The sequence below is a fragment of the Vulpes vulpes genome, chromosome 13 (genome assembly GCF_048418805.1).
Source record: "Vulpes vulpes isolate BD-2025 chromosome 13, VulVul3, whole genome shotgun sequence".
NCBI classification, from domain to species: Eukaryota; Metazoa; Chordata; class Mammalia; order Carnivora; family Canidae; genus Vulpes; species Vulpes vulpes.
In genome coordinates this window covers 47,344,052-47,363,750 of record NC_132792.1, presented here as the reverse complement: position 1 = coordinate 47,363,750, position 19,699 = coordinate 47,344,052, and positions in this window count along the sequence as shown.

Below are 19,699 nucleotides of genomic sequence, written 5' to 3'. Positions count from 1 at the left end.
CTTTGATTTTATGACTGAGATCATATGGTATTTGTCTTTCTCTGGCTGACTTATTTCATTCAGCATTTTACTATCTAGATCTATCCATGTTGCTGCAAATAGCAAGGTTCCATTCTTTTTTTTTTTTTTTTTAAGATTTTATATATTTATTTAGAGCGAAAGAGCACAAGTGTGGGGAGAAACAAAGGGAGAAAGAGAGAGAGAAAAGAGAGAGAGAACCTCAAGCAGATTATGTGCTGAGTTTAGAGCCTGATTCTGGGCTCAATCTCACAACCCTGAGATCATGACCTGAGCCAAAATCAAGAGTCAGATACTTAACTGACTGAGCCACCCAGGTGACCTCCATTCTTTTTTATAGTTGAGTAATATTCCATTATATGTATATATCACATCTTCTGTATTCATTACTCTATCAGTGGAGACTTGGGCTGCTTCCACAATTTGTCTATTGTAAATAATGCTGCAATAAACATAGGGGTGTATATATCATTTTGAATTAGTGTTTTGGTATTCTTTGGGAAAATATCTAGTAGTGAAATTCCTGGATCATATGGTAATCCCATTTTTAATTTTCTGAGGAACCTCCATACTGTTTTCCAATGACTGTACCAGTTTGTATGCCCATGACTGAAACTTTTTAAAAAATATTATTTTGCAGAATGACCTTCGATTTGGATTCATCTGATACTTTTCTTGATTAGATTGAGGCTATGAATTTTTGGCAATATTGTCACAGAAGTGATGGTGTGTGCTTCTGGGTGCATTACATCAATAGGTACCTAATACCAATAGGTATTCTTACTGGTGATGTTGATTTTAATCTTTGGTTATGGCAGTGTCTACAGGCCTCTCCAATGTAAAGTTACTATGAGTTCCTTTGTAATCAATAAGTATCTTTTTGAGACATACTTAAAGACTATCCAAATATCCTACTTCTACTTATTTCTTCACTCACTTTAGTATACATCTGATTTCTTCCTATAACAACCTTACTACTGTGGTGTTTGTCTAATGGAGATGTTCTCATTCCATTAATGTTTCTACATTTATTAACTGGAGTACTGTGCAACTATGAGAAAGAACCTCTTATTCATTTATTTGCTGAGTCAATTATTTATGTCTAGACTCATTAGTCAAGATTTATAGATGTTTATTTTATTCTATCAGTTATAATTCATTACTATCTTTATTTATTTTGCTATTCAAACAAGTGAGAGTTCATTATGAACAGACCATAAACCAAAGAGACCAGATGCACAATACAATAAACACCACAATAAGCATATATATAAATTCCTTTTTCCTATTTGACCAGAGATAGTCCTTTCATTACAAGCACTATGCTTTAGTATCTTCCACTGTATATATAGAGAGAATGAATAGGAAATGCATGCAAATAGTAAAAGAGGATAAAACTACACAGTGAAAACCAAATCACTGTTATCCATTTCTGTATATCATGCCAGATAGTATATACATATATGTGTATTATCCTTTTTATTGCTTTTTAAACATAAAATAAAGCATGCTAGACATACTATTTTTTAATTTTTTAAATTCAGCAATATGTCATGGAGAGCATTCCTTTTGTATTTATTGAGATTTACCTTATCCTTTTTAGTGGCCAAAGAATATTCCATTGTAGTGATACATTGTGAATTAAACAAACTCTAATTTAAAAGTTTATTTAAGTGTAGGTGATAGGAATTAAGGAGTGCACTTGTCATGATGAGCACTGGGTGATGTATGGAGTTGTTGAATCACTGTATTGTACATCTGAGACTACCATGACACTATATATTAACTAACTGGAATAAAAATTAAAACTTTTTAAAGAGTTTATTTAAGTTTTTTTTTGATGTTTTGTTTTAAATAATACTTCAGTGAATGTCTTGGAATACTCCTCTATGCATGTGTGAGTGGGGTAAATTCTTAGAAGAGAAATTGTTGAGTTGATGGGAATGTATATTTAAAATTGAGATAGATATTGACAAATTGCCCTTTTAAAATGTTGTATTAGTTTACTGTCTTATCAGCAATTTGGGAGGACTTATTCTTCTGTACTTGCCACAAATCCATGAATTTTGCAATCAAATAAGTAAAAATAGTACTTGCTTATGATTTTAACATGTATTTATCTTACTCTGAATGAGTCTGAGAATTTTTTCACATGTTTAAAGGTCACTTATATTTTTCTACAAAATTGTTTTTTAAATGTTCTTTGACCACTTTTTGATCTTTTTAATTCATTTTCTTATTGATTTGTAGAAGAGTTTATATATTCAGGAAACTATCATTTGAGCAAAGCAGATGTTGCAAATACTTGTTTCATGTTGTTTTATATAATTTAATACTTAAGTCTTTACTTTTACTATTTTTTGGCAATGGAGAAACCTTTAATTTTTATGTATTAAAACTTACGAATGAATCTTTTATGAGTTCTAAGTTTGGTTCATACACAGAAATGTATTGTCTACTCCAAGGCTAAAAAATTATTTTCCCTCATAGTTTGGTGAATTTATTTGCGTTAAAATATTAGAGCCACTTGAAATTTTGTTTGGTGTAAGAAATAAAGAAGTAGGAATTGTGCTTCCAGAGTTCTTCATGGTAGCAGAACCAATAATTGATTCTTTCCCTCATTGAATAAATGGATGCTGTTTCCTTAGTAGATTTCCAGAAGGTAAAACAGTGTCAACTAGTCAAATGAAGTTGATTTAGTCATGTTGCTATTTATTTATGCAGATTCAAAGCATTTTCGGCTTTTTACAAAATGTCTTCTTTCTCCCCCAGGAATGGTCCACCCCCATCCTGTTGGCAAATAACCAAATCACAGTGCTCTTGAGAATGGAAAGAACTTACAAAAGTATAGGTATACCTGTTTTTTTTTTTTTAAGATTTTATTTATTTATTCATGAGAGAGAGAGAAAGAGAGGCAGAGACATAGGCAGAGGGAGAAGTAGGCTCCATGCAGGGAGCCCGACGTGGGACTCGATCCCAGGTCTCTAGGATCAGGCCCCGGGCCCAAGGCAGTGCTAAACCGCTAAGCCATCAGGGTTGCCCAGCATACTTGGTTTTGTTTATTTATTATTTATTGTGCTTTATTGTGCTTTGTAGATATTCCATATTTTACCAATCAAAGATTTATAGTAACGCTGAGTTGAACAAGCTATGGGCATCATTTTTTCCAACAGCATTTCTTCACTTTGTGCCCCTGTGTCACATTTTGGTAATTCTGCTAATATTTCAAACTTTTCATTATTATTATATTGGCTATGGTGATCTGTGATTAGTGATTAAGACTTTCTGAAAGCTCAGATGACAGCATCTTTTAGCAATAAAGTATTTTTAAATTTAGATATATTTTTAAAAAATATATAATGCTATTGCACACTTAACAGAATACAGGGCAGTGTAAACATAACTTTCACCTATACTAGAAAACCAAAAAAATGCACTTAAATGATTTCATTTCAATATTCATTTTATTGTGGTGGCCTAGCACTGAACCTACAATATATCTAAGGCATGCCTGTGAGTGGTTGTTATTATACCTAAGCTGACATCTGCACTATGGTCCTCATACATCACTGTATCCCTTTCAAATGTGCTGTTTTAGTGCTATCTTGAACTTCATTTTCTTACTGCAAAGAAAATTAGGCAAACAGGATATTTAGGTTCATCTTGAACTATAACATAATTTATAACTAGTATGGTCTTTACCTCAGTTATTTTTTTGTATATTTTTTATTGGTGTTCGATTTGCCAACATATAGTATAACACCCAGTGCTCATCCTGTCAAATGCTCCCCTCAGTGCCCCTTTACCTCAGTTAAATAGTACTTGTAAACACCTCTGTGAGATTGTTCTCGTCCAGGCCTCTCGTTCCAGTGCTGGGGGGAACTATTGTAGAGGGCTGCTTTGCTTCTAACATGGCTCCTGATGATCTCCCCGCTGGTATTCAATCCTTCTCCTTTCCTTATATGTGGGATAGACCTACTAATTGCTTCTAATGAACAATTAGAACAGCTTGTGTCCAAAGTGATAGGATATTACTTCTGAGATTAAAGTATAAAAACTTCTAAGATAAAGCAAAATGTCTGTCTGCCATTCTCTTTCTCTGGCTGTAATGTCTCATTCACCTTGACGAAGCAATCTGCTATGTTGATTGTGTCCATATGGTAAAGAAATAAAGGCAGCCTCCAGCCAAATCTTATAAGGACCCAAATCCTGCCAACGACCACATGAGTGAGTCTGCAAGTGAATCTTTCCCCAATTGAGCCTTGAGATAAGGGTAGCTCCAGCCAACACCTTGATTTCAGTCTTGAGAGAGACATGAATCAGACCATCTAGTTAAACCAAAACCAGATTCTTGATTTACAGAAGTTAACATAATAAATATTTTAAACCACTAGGTTTTGAGGTAATTAGATATGCAGCAATGAATAACTAATACAACAAATAAGAAGTTGGATAATAGAGACACCTGGGTGGTTCAGTGGTTCAGTGTCTGCCTTCGGCCCAGGGCCTGATCCCAGTCCTGGGCTAGAGTACCCCATTGGGCTCAGGAGAGACACAGAGAGAGAGGCTTACACAGCTTACTTCTCCCTCTGCCTGTGTCTCTGCCTCTCTCTCTGTGTCTCTCACGTGTGAATAGATGGAATCTTTGGGGAGAAAAAAAAGTTGGATAATAATATTAAATAATATTGTCATTAATATTAATATTATTGGAGTTTTAAGATTATATTACCAATGGTAGGAAAGAATATGTTTTTGTAATAATATCGTAATATTAGAAAGCTAACAATACTAGTGAGCTTGATATGGGGAAATCATTATTCTAAGAATTTTGCATATGTTACTCTATTTAATCTTCACCTTAATTCATGAGAGGGTTAAATTACATCAATCTGCCTTTTATAGTTGATGAAACAGAGGTATTGAGGTATACAGAAACAAGATTTGAATTCAAAGCTAGTACTCTGAATTGCGCTGTAAGACTGCAAGGACAAAGAAAACAGCTTCTACCGGCCAGAATCATGAGATTTCCAAGAATTATTATTGTCTTTCCTTTCCATAGCAGGGTTTTGCTTTCATCATCCATGCTGGGGTTTGACTTGACCTTGGCCTTGACCTAGAGATATAGTAACTTCATTCTAAGCTGCCTCGGGGTGTGTATCACCAGGCACACGACACAGATGAAATAGACATCTCTTACATATGTGGATCAATGCATGACGGCATATGCCAACCTTGCCACTGAGATAACCTTTGGTGTCCTTCCTACAGTTGGTGGTGAGGAAGGAGTATGGAAGTTGGTGGGGCATCAGGTTTACAAACATTAGGGGCAGACTTACCTCTTGCACAGGGGGATTTACTCCTCTATGCTTCTTTATTGTGATTTCCTCACATTGTTCTAACTCTAGGCTCTGCTTAGGACAGAAGAATACATGAAGGTAATTTATTATCTTGTGTTTTTACTCCATTGTCACAATGGAAGAAGATAATGACTGCAATTTCAGATCCTTAGAACTGAGATACAGAGAAAATGTTTTCTTTTTTTTTCATGTAAACAATGCTTTTCCTGCCACATACTATTTTTGGAGGTATAACTGAGAAAATCGTCTATGAAGGAAAATTTTGCAAAATTGCAAATGCACAGGCCTTTTGATCTAGTAATTCTATTTCAAATAATTTACAGGGAAAATTACATGTGTGAAATGATAATATTTCTGAGAGCAAAAGATTAGAAGCAACTTAATTGCCCATTAGTAAAATAAATTATGGTATATCGATCCTTATAAGTGAATTCAATGCAACTAAAACAAAATAAAACAAAGGGACCTCTTCATATGTGGATTTGGAATTATCTCCAAAATGAATTGAGTAAAACAAATTAAGAAGAATAGGTACTAAATTTGTGTTAATAAAAATAGATTGTATATGTAGAGTGGTTCTAGAGTGTGTAGACAAATTCCTTGACAGTCTTTCCTTAAAAAGGTGGAACTTGATTCTCCTCTCTTTGAATGTGGGACTACAGTAGCTACTTGGTTATATAACCATAAAATACATTTAGACTGATATCTGAGACACTGAAAACTTTGAGTACCTCTCAAAGGAGAGAGAATTTATCCCAGGGCGTGGGATCAGAGGATATATTCCTCCTCCTCTATATACCATTTGTGCCTCTTGATTTTTAACCACGTGAGTGAATACCTGTTTAAAAATAAAATAAACAGGGGTGTCTCACTCTCTATCTCTTTCTCAAATAAATAACTATATATATATATAAATAAAATAAACAAAATACTAACAAATGTTAATATAGGAACTGTAATAAATAAAATAAAGTGTTATATCCTATTTTTTATTTCCAGTTTTACTTATAAATGCCTACAGGTGGTTTGTAGTCTGAGAACAGACTGACTAAATGTTTTTGATGAAATTAGAATGCAAGAATGCTGGTGGACACTATCTGGGGGAGAGATGTTTGAAAAATACAATAATCACTTGTTCTTAAATTCAAATGAGGAGGGAAGAGGGCCACCACAGGAGGAGGAAGGACTACTGGAAACAGTGATAGAAGGGTGGTCTTATCTTGCCAGGTTTTTGGTCACTTGGGTGTGGGCGGTAGTTCAGCAAAGACAAACATGACACCCAGGCACACCCAGAGGTGAGGTCGTCCTCAGAGGCTGCGTGCAAGGCACTGAACTTGGGTGACTGGACTAAATACTCACTCCAGTGTGGAGAGGCTGGCAAGCAAAATGTAGAGGGAAGAGTGATGAGACATATATTATTCATCAGGGGTAGCAACGAGCCATTAAGTAATAGATTTGTTTTCTGCTTTTTTCCCTGCTAGATACACATAGTCCATTTGCTTTGCAAAGCAACTTTAGAATGTTGTCTATGTGTAAGGTGCCTTATGGCAAAAACAAACAAACAAAACAAAATAAAACAAAACAAAACCATCTCCCAAATTCATGCGTGGATTTAAAGCTAGTCCAGTCCTAGAACATTGCATTTGATTTTAGAAATGACTATTCCTCCATTTGTGATATTATAACAGTAATATCTTCCTTCTAGGCTTGTTGAGTGGATTTAATGGAATCAAATTGAGTGCTGGAATCACCCTTCCTTCCCTCCACAGCGCTGGCACCCTGGGCTCCTCTCCTTCAAGGAGCACCCTGCCACTCACACTCACATTGTCTACTTTCCAGCGTAGCACTCTCCATGTCCAGTCCTGAGAAATGCTCAACCTTGTGTGAAGGAATCTTGGAGTGTGCATCCTACTCAATTTAGGGAGATTTGGGGGCTTCTTCACAAGTGGGCCAGGATAAGGTTCACACAACTAACTCCAGGTTGCATAACCACTAAGGGGGCAGTACCACAATGCACCCCTGGCTTCTGCTCTTCTAGCCCTTGTCCCTCTGCTGCCCTGGTTGAAGGCATCTGAAGGTTACCTAGGCAACTGTAAAAATTACTGAAAGACCCTCTTATGACTTATGCTGTCAGCTGTGTTTCTCTGTGGAGACATCAGAGTGAAATAGATTAAACACTTATGTTCTGGAATTAGATGTCTAGGTTCAAGGTCAAGTTCTATCATTTACTAGTTTTGTAACATTGGGCAAGTACCTTAACTTCTCAGTGCCTCTATTTATTTATTTTTAAAATGGAATCAAGAGGGTCATAGTGAGGAATGAATGAAGTAACACACGAGAAGTCTTAGAACAGTGCTCGGTACGTGGTCAGTACTCAATTAATGATAACTTGGTTTCTTTTTATAATAGTTCATAATAGGAACTCATAAAAACCATCTCATCAATACCGATAATACCTCTACAGGTTCATAATTAAAATTCAACTTTATACTTACAAAACTGTAGTTTAAGCTTGCCCTAGTTGATAATAATGAACACCGATTGCTTGCTTATTATGTACTTGGTACTTTGCGCATATTGATCTATTCAGTCCTCACGATGTTTATGAGAGAAATGACATTTTTATCCCATTTTACAGGGGGGATATGGAGACACAGAAGTTAACTGTTTTAGACGTGATCACATAGTGAGGAATAGCCAAATCCAAACCTTTGCAGTCTGGGTTGAGAGACCCTGCACTATCTGACTTGCCCCCGGCATATACTGTAAGAATCAAAGTGGACCCTACCACACAGATCTAGCAATTTCAATGTCAGAATAGTCAGTAAGCTCCCAAGTGGGATCCAAAGGACAATTAGCTATCACAACACTCCGTATTCATGTTCCTATTTTATGAGTCTTTACTGAGGGACTAGACACTAATAACTAAATTTGATTAACTGTACCAGAACAATAACTTAGTAAAACCGTGGATTTCCATTCTGTCAGACAAGTTTTAGGAAAGTACTGAAGGTCAAAAACAAATGATCTTTATGACAAATTTTACTATCACTGGGGTTTTATATGCTTTATAGTTCAGGCGTGTTCTGTGGAGAAAAAGTAAAAAACTAATACAAATTTGCAGTTCTTTCTTCACTCCAAACTTGTTATAACAAACCTTTAGAGAACACAGACATTCGAGATGAAGAGATGTTGTCCGTGGAAGTTGTTTAAACATTAAACAAATGATTGTTAAACAAATAAATATTAAAACTGTTTTACATGTAAGAATCTGAACCATGATCTCAAACTGTGTAAATGAATTGTAGATACCCATTAAATTTAATCATGAATACACACACACACACATCCATACACATATATACATACACTCTGGTGATAGATATATATAGATATCTATATATCTATATATATATTTATACAAAAATCAGTCAAATACTTTCCTCCCCTTTTGTGTGTATCAAGGCACACGCTTGCAGCTGATCCAGCCATAGCACTTTCCCTACCTCTGCACTCAATCATTGTTTCAAGTGGTGAGCATGTGATGTAAGCTGGCCAATCAGAATCTATCCTAGGGCTTTTCAAACAAAATTAGGAAAAAGAAGCCTCTTTTCTCCTTCTTGTTAATGGAACTGTTAGGATATGAGCTGAGATGTCACTTCCTAGAAACTGAGGGGAAGGCTCACGAAGAAGCCAGACAAGCTCATACAGGAGAAAGACGTGATGAGGCGGGGGTTGAGAGGGGTGCTTGCGTGCAGTCTGGTGACATTCAAATCCCCAGTTATAGATTTCTCTAAGGCCAGTATAACTCTACCCCTTTCAAATTTGGCTCAGTGAATTCCTTCCTTTATGCTTATGTTAGTTCCTGTTAAGATTCAGGAACTTGCTTCCTATAAATACAGAAGATGATGCAAATGCCATACTTGATAGTGTTGGAGAGAGTTCTCACATTCACTGTGGCTGGGGTGTAACTTTTTTTTTTTTAATGTAATTTGGTAGTACCCACCAAAATTATTTACAATGGCAAAACTCTTTGACCCAGAAATTCCATATTTAGGAATCTCTACTATAGAAATGTTAGCATGACTGATAAAGAATACATGAAAAACATGTTTAATGAAACATTTTTGTACAGCTATTAATCAGGAAACGTGGAAAACAAGTCGTGGCCCACCCACCATGGAACATTCCATGGATAAAGAAAAAAAAATTTATTTAGAAGGATGACCATAATGTATTATTGAAGAAAAATGAAATTGCAAAAGTATAATTCCAGGGGTATCTGGGTGGCACAGTTGGTTAAGCATTGGACTCTTGGTTTTGGCTCAGGTCATGATCTCAGGGTCATGAGACTGAGCCCTGCATCCAGCTCTGTTCTCAGTGTGGAGGTTACTTGAAATTCTCTCCTCCCCTTGCCTCTGCCCTTCCCACTCATGCTCTCTCTCATTCTCAAATAAACCTTAAAAATATATGTATAATTCCATTTTAGTAACAACAATCAGAAGTCAAATTAGCATACATATATTGCATGTTTCCTGTGTGCATGAAAAAATATCTGCAAGAATACAACTGAGAATGAGGAAAGTGATGCTTAGAGCTTTAATATTTTACTTTATAGATTTCTGTATTATTTGTTTTCAACTTCTGTGTATTACTTTGTTAATTATTAAAAGTAGTTTTAAAAGGGAGATAGTTTTGCCTACTTTGTCAGTCTCTTTTCTTAGAAGAAAAACTCCTTAGAGGAAAGGTATAAATTGGGCAGAGATCTCAGGGTTAGTCTTATGCTCCACCTCTGACATTCTCTGTGACGTGGATTGAATAGATCCAACTCTCTGGCTCTGCTCATTCATCTGAAAATTAGGGAATTAGATCTATATGAACACTAACAGCCCCTCCCGTTGTAACAATTTATGAACACAGATCTATTTTTTTTTAGGCTTTATAATATGTACAAACACAATTCTGTGGATAGAATCACATTTGGAAGGTAATACATTAAACAAGATGCATAAGAATTAAACATATCTTAAGTATAGCATATTGACCAATATTTTAAACTAAAAGGATTTAATCTTTCTCCTTTCTCTAAAGACAGATTATTTTGCCCCACTTCTGGCTCCCTGCTCAGTGGAGACTCTGCTTCTCGCTCTCCCTCTGTCCCCCCTCCCTGCTTGTGTTCTCTGACTCTTAAATAAATAAATAAATAAATAAATAAATATCTTTTTTTAAAAAGATAGATTGTTTTTAGTGAAATGACTGCTACACTGACTTTTATGTGAAATTAAAGCCCATAGTACCTTTACTTTCCTTACATTTTGAGATTTCCCTGTGTGGGTGAAATTTCTGAAAAATAAGGAGGGATTATGGGTGGTCAAGTCCCTGTTACCACAGGAAAGTGCATGGTAGCTTTTTATCTAACAAGACAGGGTTCTCAATCTACCAGGAGATCCCAGTACACTGAGAGGAAAGCCCTAGTCTATGACATTTGTTTATGTTAATCAAGGCTAGGAAGCTGGTCATAGGCAAACTGGACCAAGACTCCTGTTTCTTTGGACTGCACCTCCCCCACACCACCCCCAGGGCAATGTGAATACCCTTAGACAGGACATGCCTTCTCCAGTTAAACTCAATGCCTTATGGCTAGTCACTTCACACATAACTCTGTCAAGCTGTAGAAGTCCTGTGACTTTTGTAGCTTCTAATTAACTGTTAAAATCACCTGTAGAATAACCGCACAGATGGGGAAGGGGAGGAGGAGAAACAGTAGCAGTTTCTTCATGCTTAGTCATAAGAACAAGTAAATGCAATGACCTTGGGTCTTATTCAAATGCATAATCCTTTTGAAACAAATTTAACAATCTTGGACCAGGGTTATAAAGCTGCCTGCAGATTCACCTTTTTACCCATTTTTTTAAATTTTATTTTTTAATTTTTCAATTTTTTAAAAAACTTTTTACCCATTTACTCGTCCTTTTCATGCATTGCCATTGGCAAGTCAATACTTTTCTAAATAAGACACCATGCTGGAATAAATACTAATTTTATCAGATAAATAACTTTGTTAGGAATCCCTTACTGGCTTAGTTTTATAGGCAAGTATTTACAAGTTGATGTCACCCACTAGACAATGACTTCTTGAGGCCATCACACCTAGTCCAAGGCTAGCATTTGGAAGATTCCAAAAAGCCTTGTTGAGTAACCTAATGAAGAAATAGTGCCTAGCTAAGTTTAAATGTGAACTATGAAAGAAGAATCCAGTGACTGGCATATAATTTAAACTAGTCATTTTTGTTCACAATCTGAAGTTGATTGAAATTTTTAGAATACAAATTCCTCAAAGGCACGGGTTTTTGTCATTTTGTTCACTGGTGTGCTTGGGAATGACCCATCCCCATCCTTACTCCCACACAGCTTCCTGATTATTACTAACATGACTTTACTATTCCACTGCTTTCATTAGCATAACTTTCCTAATCCAGGAGACTCTTGCCCAGGCACATAACTTGGCTGTTCATTATGTTAACTTCCAGAAAGACCTATGAAAGTTTCAATAGGAAACACAACAGACAGTTAACTGATGAATATTCTTTGAATTTCTTGCCTAAAAAATTTTCACCTTGCTCTTTCCACAAATTCCAAATTGTTATATCCTGATCCCTATTCAATTCTAATTAAGCCACCTCCTACGATTGAAATACTTGCCTCAAACAAAACTACTGATTCTCAGTAAATCTTGACCTCGAATTTCTCATTAGAGACACTACTGCAGCTTGGTTCACTTGGTAATGCCAGTTATAAATAAATTCAATAAATTCAGCTTTGTCTTGTCAGTTTTGTGTTGGTGACATTTTGAGGAGCCAGCTTTCAACATACCTAGCCTGGGGTACAGAGTAGGCACTGAATAAATATTTATTGAATGAATGAGTGAATGCTAGGTAATCATACATGAAGGGATTTTGAAAGCCCTATTAAGCCTAAATCAGAACGAGTCAGTCCCTGTAAATCACCACTGAAAGCATGACTAATCTAGTAGAGACACATGCCATAATCATTGTCATGTTACTGCGTGGCTCCTTAGCCAGAATTGGCATATTTACCATATCCTTTTTATTTTAAATTACTTTTTTAGAGTTTGAGCCAAGGAATACAAATCAACTGTTCTTGAAAGAGCAGTGGATGAGTGTTTTCTGATCCACCCTTCCTTAAGAGTGACTGAAGTGACACGATGGGATCTTAATTTATTTGTTATTTGAAAACGTTTGTTGATTTACTTCAGATTTTTACAGAAGACATTTTGATTAGCTTTACCATCTCCCCCTCCTCCCCCAACCCCCAGGAAAAACAAGTTTTCCTGGAGTATTTGCTGAGCTCAGAAAGAGGCCCTCCTTGTTTTAGTTTAAAGAGCAGTCACTCCCAGTTGTAACTCAACCCATAGCTGCATGTAGTCAACCAATGGAACTCTCAACTAAATATATTATTTAATAGAGAGAAAGAAAGTGAAGCTAAAGCCATTTTATAATAAAGAATTTATATATGGGGAAGTTCCACTATCCATTCAATGGAATAACGATAGGAAGCAGTACTTAAAAATAATTTCAGAGGAGTGCCTGGGTGGCTCAGTCAGTTAAGCATCTGCCTTAGGCTCAGGTCATCTCTAGGTCCTGGGATGGATCCCTTTGTTGGGCCCTCTGCTCAGCAGAGAGTCTGCTTCTCCCTCTCTCTCTGTCTCTCTCTCTAAGGTAAATAAGTAAAATAATTTTTTTTAAATTAAAAAAAAAAATAATTTCAGAAAGGGTAAGATTATATCTCAAATTCAACCTGTAGTATTAACCCTAAGCCCAGGAGCAAGCTCCTCGTCTTTTCCAATATACTAACATAAGATAATCAGATTTGTTTTTATTTTTAAAATTATTCGGGGGTTTTCGTTTGTGTGTTTTAATAATACTTGCAGAATGTATAAATCCCCAGGAGTTTAATCTAAATATAATTCAAACTTGTGATTTGCATTCTTTCTCCCAAGTTGAGACTAAAATGAAAATAACATGGCAACAATTTTTCTTTTTCTTTCTTCAAATGAACAATAAATACCCTGGTATTTATCAAAAGTCAGAGAAAGATCTTAACAATTAAGAATACGTTTTGGGAGGCAGTGATAAAAGGAAGATGAGTTAAGTCAAGATCCTTTGTTAAAGCTCCTGGGAATTATATTCTTCTCTGGGCGGTGGTTAGGGTAATGGATCTGTAACAACCCCATTACCAAAATTATAAAATAGCTTCCATGTCCCTGAATCAGAGTGTGGGATTAGGATATCTACACTAAGCTAGACAAATTCCCAAGAGCCCAGTTTCCAGGAAGATTCCAGGAACTGTTCATGTTTCCCAGCCTCCAGAGAAACCCAACTCTCTAGAAACAATGGATGTTTCTAGAATTTACAGAAAAGTATAGAGCTAAATAATTTACCCGTGCTTACTCAAACAGTACAGTTTTGACAAGAAATCTCTGACTTGGATTCTGAACCCAATATATGTTTTGGCAACTAAGGGGAACAGAGTTTGTCACCCCAAACTGACTCTTTGGCATATGCATTATTTTTGAGCTGATTGTTTTAAAGAAACTATAGACACATGAGAAGCTCTGAAAACAGAGTGAAAGTTACCTTTTGTAAGGAAATTCTGTATTTATAAAGGAAATTTACACTAGAAAGGGGACCTGTACCAGGAAGAGAGCTGTTACCAGAGATCACTTTTGCATCTGAGAGACCTACCTACCTGGCAGGGCAAAGTCTGTTTGCCAAACATTTCCTCTTTCACTTATCAGGTGAATTGCCTTTCCTTCTTCCAAGTCCCAGACCCTGTCCCTTTCCTTAGCTCAGGATGGTATACAAGCTTCAATTATCTGGCTGTCTTTTGAGTCTCATACCTTTGTAGGGCTTCCACAGGTAATTAGCATTGTTTGTTTCTTTATTATGTTAATGTGTCTTTTGTTATAGGAATGTCTCAGCCAAGAACTCAGAAAAGTAGAGAGCTATTTTTTTCTTCCCTACAATAGATACTTTCATCTCTGAGACTTTCTGCAAAAAAACAAGGAAGAGGGAACCTGCATCTTGAATGTATTTTCTATGAATCACTGCAACAGTCATAACCTGGAAGAAAACTTCAGGTGACAAGCAAAAACATTCAAAAACTTTGTGGATATGAGCAAGTTAAGCCTGCAGATCACTTTTGCAAGACAAAAACATTATTAAATTATTAGTTGCTAAAAAAAAAAAAAATTATTAGTTGCTTTGGAACTGCCTATATTGGGCTAAGGATCAAGCTGCCTCAAAATTCCCTATCACACTCTGACAGCTATTATTATTTAAATATCCTTAGAATTTATGGGAGCTCCATAGGGGGACAGTGAAAACTCAGACTTGGTTTCTACTACTACTAAAGAAAAATGATTGAAATGAACAAATTTTTCTACCCTTCTCCCGCCAATTTAAAGTCAAACATGGTCACCAGTCACCTTGAAAAGCTGATTTCAAACAGAATTAAGTCACTAATTCCCAGCCTGCATTTTTAAACGTCTGGAGAGTACAAGCTGAATGAAGATTCATTCCTGTTAATTTTAGTTATTTGACGGGTTGCAGTCAGCTTCAATTATTTGAGACTGAGAGATGAGGAAGGGAAGAAATATGCCATTGCTTCTATGGGATATGTTTAACAGTGTCTCTCCTCTCTCTTAAAAAAAAAAAAAAGAAAGAAAAAGAAAAAAGCCTAAAGATCACTAGATATTGTGAAAGGATTTCAATCTAAAATGGAATCAGAGAATATGAAATGGAGAATCACACATGCACCCTCATGAAAACAAAACTTAAGAACTGAAAGGCTAATTTCCCATAAATGTCTGGCTTCCAGAAAACCAGGATTTATCTCCTGACCAATGAACAACCATCAAGAATCTCTCCCCACCCTCAAACCAATGAATTTACTGCTTGGACTCTGGCTGGACTTCTCTCTTTACACTCAGCCCCAAAGTACAGTTCACCCCAAACCAATGGATTCACCTGTAGATCGCCACCATTTGCATTTCCCAAATTACAGTTCCTCTGCTATTCCAAAATAAACTCAATTTTTGGTAGTTTGAGTTTGCCTTAGTTTATTCTTTGTTTAATTTGGAAATGTAGATGGAATAGAGCAATGTGATATTGGATAAGACATTGTGTTTCTGGGTTGAACAATTCTGTAAGGGGACTTACAAAATATGGCAAATATTTTTTCTTCAAGTTGTATAATTTACAATGGGAAAAACATGCTTCTCTGTGGTAGGTCTTATAAGATCTAGTTAAAATGGACAATGGTAACATGAGATTCATAGATTCAGATAGAATTACAAATTAATAAATATGTGTTTTGTAATTTATTTCTACTACATTTCAGAGGAATTGTAAGACAGAAAAATAATCTTGGAAGCTCCATAATCTTTAATATCCGAAATCTCACCCTCAGATAAAAATTTGGAGGAGGAAAACTCCACGTGGTAGTCTAGTTCCATCAGTAATGAGCTACCTTAAGCAAGATATTTGACATTTCTGGGTCCCTTTTCAACTACCATGATTCTGTGACACTTACCTTTTACAGATCCTTTGGCACTTACCAGATAGCTCAGTGTTTTACACCAGAATCTGAGAGCCACCTCACCTAGAGGGCTCTGTGCACCCAGCTTAACCTCCTGTTACCTGCTGTGGTCTGCTTCCACATAGAGTGGAATAGAATGTGTCACTAATTTTGGTGGTTAAAAGTGATGTCAACTTTTTCATTGACAATCTTTTATATCAGCAATTCTCCAACTTTTTGGTTTTAAAACTCCATTTACACAAAAATTACTGAGGACTGCCAAAATCTTGTGTTTTATGGGCTATATCTATCAAAATTTACCTTATTGGAAGTTAAAACTGGGAAAATTTCCCCCCAGTTTTATTGAGAAATGATGGACATATATCACTGTATAAATTTAATGTGTATAGCATGATGGTTTGATTTATGTGTATCGTGAGATGATTACTGCAACAGATTCAGCTAACATCCATCTTCTTATGTAGATACAATAAAAAGACAAGAAAGAAGAAAAGACAAAAAGGAGAAAGTTTTTTCTCTTTGTAACGAGAATTTAGGATTTACTCTCTTAATAACTTTTCTTATATATCATACAGCAGTACTAGCTATAGTCATTGTGTTATACATTATATCCACAGAACTTAATCTTATAACTTGAAGTTTATAGCCTTTGACTTGCTTCCTCCAATTTCCCCTCCCTAGCTAAGAACTTTAAAACTTAAGTATTTATAAATTTGTTTTTAAAGCCTATTATATGAATAATATATGTTTTATGAAAAATAGTTTTCTAATGCAAAAAATGTAGTGAGAAGAGTGTAAAGGATTTTTACAAATCTCTGTAATGTCTGGCTCAGTATATGACAGCTGGATTCTCATAGCTGCTTCTTGATTTAGACTGTTGCAATATCACATATGTAGCTCCTAGAAAACCCCATATAAACTCATGAAAGACTGAGAGTGAAGAAAAAAGAAAAGAACTTCCTAGTACCTTTATGAAAATGGTTTTTGACCTCTCAGTACTTCTGAAAGAGTTTTGGAGGGCCCCAGGAATCCCAGACTTCACTTTGTGACTACTGTTCTATAGGAAGGAGTAGCTGGTCTAAACTGTAAGGATGTATTTTATATACAATATGTAAATATTATATATATATATATATATAATCCTTATTTATACTAAGTATATATAATCACTTTTTATATATGTTATGCATATATAAATATTTGCATATACTATATACATATAATCAATTCTGAATTGATCCTTAGAGTAACTATGAAAATAGGACTTCTCACAAAGAATTTCCTTATATTAGGCACTGTGCTAAGAGCTAGGCAAATATTATTTTATTTAATCCTTAAAACAACCCTAGAAGTTGGTGCCATCAGTATTATTTATCATTTAACAAGTGAGGAGATGGGCCACAGAAAGCATAAGTAACTTGCCCAAGGCTATGTGTTGACTTGGCCTTTGAATTTAGACAGTCTGATGTCAGACCACACAGGATCCTAATTAAAGCACCTAATTCCCCTTGAAAAAAAGATGGCTTAGCACTGAAATAATGGTCTCATGTAATGGCTACAAAAATTCCACAAGGATGACTTCATAATCTCCATTTAACAGATGAACAAATAGACTAAGGTTGCACAGTGGGCTTTAGGCAGGACCAGGATATGTAATGTGCTTACCTATGCTCATTCTGTGCCACTAGTCATTGATCTCCTGATATAATCTGGGTATGAACCAGACACTGTTCAAGGCAGTTCACAGGTGGGGGTAGAGGGAGAGAAAATATTAGCACTAATTTTTATCTTTTTTTAAAAATAGGGGAAAATCCATTTTAAAATAGTTAATACACACACTGATATCTGTTCTTCATTGAGCCATAACTTAGCCCTTAAAATGTGGGAAGAATCATAAAGAAAGAGTGGGTGAAAAAAAAAAAAAGAGAAAGAAAGAGTAGGTGGTCCTCAACAGAGGATTTTTTCCTCCAAGTGCAGATGATGAGCATCCAGTGAAGAAGGCCTCCAGATTGATACTTTTTATTTTGAATAAAATAATACTTACAGAATAGACAGTGGTGTACAAAGATTCCTGTAGGAAACAAAACACAACAGCAGACTGAAGCAGGTACTAATAATTCAGGCACAAATAGACAAAAAAAAAAAAAAAAATGGCACAACTGACCCTTTTCCTAGATTTGTTACTAGCTTTGTATTAGCAACATCACACAATTTCTTTAAAAGTCTTATTTAAATAATACTGGAAATAATCTGGCCAAAATATCTGAAATTATCAAAAGAATACTTGGACCCACCATTGTAGTGATGAATCCTGAGAAGTGAATATTCTGCAAAAAATAATAACATGAAGCTGTCATGGTTAACAAGATATTATAAAATATCATCTGTTTCACTTTTAAAATGGTTCTTCTGTAATACTTATTTTTGGTGTACATTTTATAACATATACATTAATAGAGTAGTAGGAGATTTTGGTTCATTAGTAATATACACACATATTCAATAATTTTCTATTCATTAGAAGACCTTGATCAAACTGGTTTGGAGAATCCTGTACTATGTTTTACTACCTCTAATGGTAACTTATCTCTATAATAAAGCTCCAAACATTTCCCACCTCTAATATCCTATAATTTTAATTTCTTGCCAAGTATATTGAGTTTTTAATTATAGATTTGAACAAAGAATGGGAGAAAAAAACAAAATTCTATCTAATTCTATGGGTTATTGTAACACAGAGCAACAAAGGAAGTTATTTTCTTTCTGAGTCAACACACTCAGAACATTGCTTGACAAATGCTATGTGCTCAATACATGTTAACTGACTGTCAAGTGACACGTTATCACTTATCACTAGATGACATTTATTGTGTTCTGGGTACCTATCATCCCATTGCATCTTTTTTGCTATTTTAATAACATCCTAAATTTCCCATGTAAGCCATCCTTTCCCAGCGTTCAGTCAAGCTCAGGGAAAAGCATGTTGTCCATGCTTAAGTCAAGTGAGCATTCCACCAACCTAACCATATGACTCAACTCAGGTCAGTGAGAAGGCTGGAATTCCACTGTATTTGCATTTGGAAGGTTCTAGGGCTGCAGCTGCTGGCAGATGTTGTAATACCACACAGATTCTGATATCAAAGCTAATGAAGAAAAGAAGGACAGAAAATGGAAAAAGAATCCAACTAACACGATAATAAAATTACTACCACGTAATTTCCTGATTATTCAACCTTACTTAAGCTTAAGGGCAAGCATATTCTCAAGACCTCTCCTCATGAATGAGCCCAAATTGACTAATGTTAAGCTCTTTAAGAAAGCGAATTTGTTCCCCCTGAAATTCCGGTCATTATTTGCAGTGGCAACAGTCTTTTAGTTCTGACAGGATAATTCTGGGACATAAAGTCTTTAATTGGTCTGGAGAAGGAAGGAAGTTTTTGTATGATTTGGTTGGGTATTATACCTTTTATCATTTACATTAACAGTAACTGTATGCTCCTACATTCCTCTCCACAGGGAAGAAATGGTAAGGAAAACATACTTCAAACTAAATCTGAACAAAAAATAACCAAAAAGTTAAGGAACAAGCAGAACAGTAGGGAAGCCAAGCATAGTCTTTCATATTTTCAAATGATCGGAATTATACTAAACAGAATGTTCTACTCATCTGCACATATACAGAACCAGGTGCAGTAATTATTACT